This window comes from Otolemur garnettii, unplaced genomic scaffold (genome assembly GCF_000181295.1).
Source record: "Otolemur garnettii isolate 467f Iridium unplaced genomic scaffold, OtoGar3 scaffold00172, whole genome shotgun sequence".
Lineage (NCBI taxonomy): Eukaryota > Metazoa > Chordata > Mammalia > Primates > Galagidae > Otolemur > Otolemur garnettii.
The window spans coordinates 88,920-90,250 of record NW_003852567.1 but is presented as its reverse complement, the minus strand read 5'-3'; the positions used below and the strand labels follow the sequence as shown (position 1 = coordinate 90,250).

General features: G+C 36.9%; 1 protein-coding gene across 2 annotated transcripts in view; it reads left to right on the top strand.

Moving 5' to 3' along the window:
* CLTA (clathrin light chain A) overlaps window positions 1-1,331 on the top strand; it is a 23,735-nt gene that overhangs the window by 11,699 nt on the left and 10,705 nt on the right. The window lies entirely within an intron of this gene.

Here is a 1,331-nt window from a genome sequence, read left to right as displayed (position 1 = left end):
CACAATGCCCGGCTATTTTTTGGTTGCACTTGTCATTGTTGTTTAGCAGGCCTGGGCTGGGCTCAGACCCACCACTTTTGGTGTATGTGGCCAGCGCCCTACACACTGAGCTACAGGCAGCAAGCCTACAAACCCATTTTTCATTTGAAGTCTGAATTTAATGTAACAAGAAGAAAAATGAGGTATGTTATGAAACTTTGTTTTCTTATCTTATTATCCCTATCAGGTAAGTTTTACCTTTTTATGGGTGAGGAAAGTGGAGGTCATAGGTGGAGTAAGTATTTGAAGTACGTCTAAGAAGTAGTAGAGTCTGAATTTCAGCTTAAGTCTGCCTTGCTTTCTGCCTTACTTCAAAGTTTGTCTCCATCCCTGGTAACCACATTGCTTTTTAAATGCATTTAGCATGCATGACCTTCCTGCCAGGCAGCCTGGCCTTTGGTAAAAAGATGTGTAAATAGAGTGTCACTTGTTGGTTCAGGATCAGGGTACGCTTGCTGTCTGTACATGGTGGGTTGGAGAGAGATGGCAGAGTATGACAGTGTAATCCATAGTCTATTCTTTCCTCATTTTTTAAATTAAAATTTATAACAGAATAATTGGAAGAAGGAAAATGTGTATACCACCTAGATTCATTAATATTTTGTTGTATTGGGTTATCTATATAGGTGAGCCATGTATACATGTATATCTTCTATACATACATACACATAATTGGTTTTGGTTGATTTAATTTAAGATATAAACATCGTATACTTCTTGTCTAAATATTGTACATTTCCTAGAAATACTGACATTGTCTTGTGTGACCACAGTGTCCACAGTATTATTCTGGAGAATATTGAACTAGTGAAAACATGAGTCCCTGTTTTTCCGATAGGGTAACTGACACCTAGAAATAGGAAGGGACTTGACCCAAATAACATAGGCAGTTAGTGCCAAATCTTTAGTCTAATTTATGTGGCTTTCTGAACAAAGAGTGTACTTATGTTTGAGCCTTTATAGCATTATCCAATAGTGGTTTCTGTTGGAAATATTCTGTATCTGTGCTGATAAGTGTGGTAGCTACTAGTCATGTGTGACTATTAAGTACTTGAAATGTGACTAGTTTAAGAAACTGAGTTGTAAATTTTCTTTAATTTTAATAAATTTAAATGTCAGTAGTCACGAGCAGCTACTGTATTGGATAGTGTAGCTTTAGGAAGATTGAAACAGGTTTTCAGGGTTCTAGTAGCCTTGGTCCTTCCTTGTTCTTTGTGGATCTGAGTAGGCTTAGAGGCAAGACTTAGCTGGTATTAGTACTGCAGGAGTATTTTTCTTTTTTTTTTTTTTTT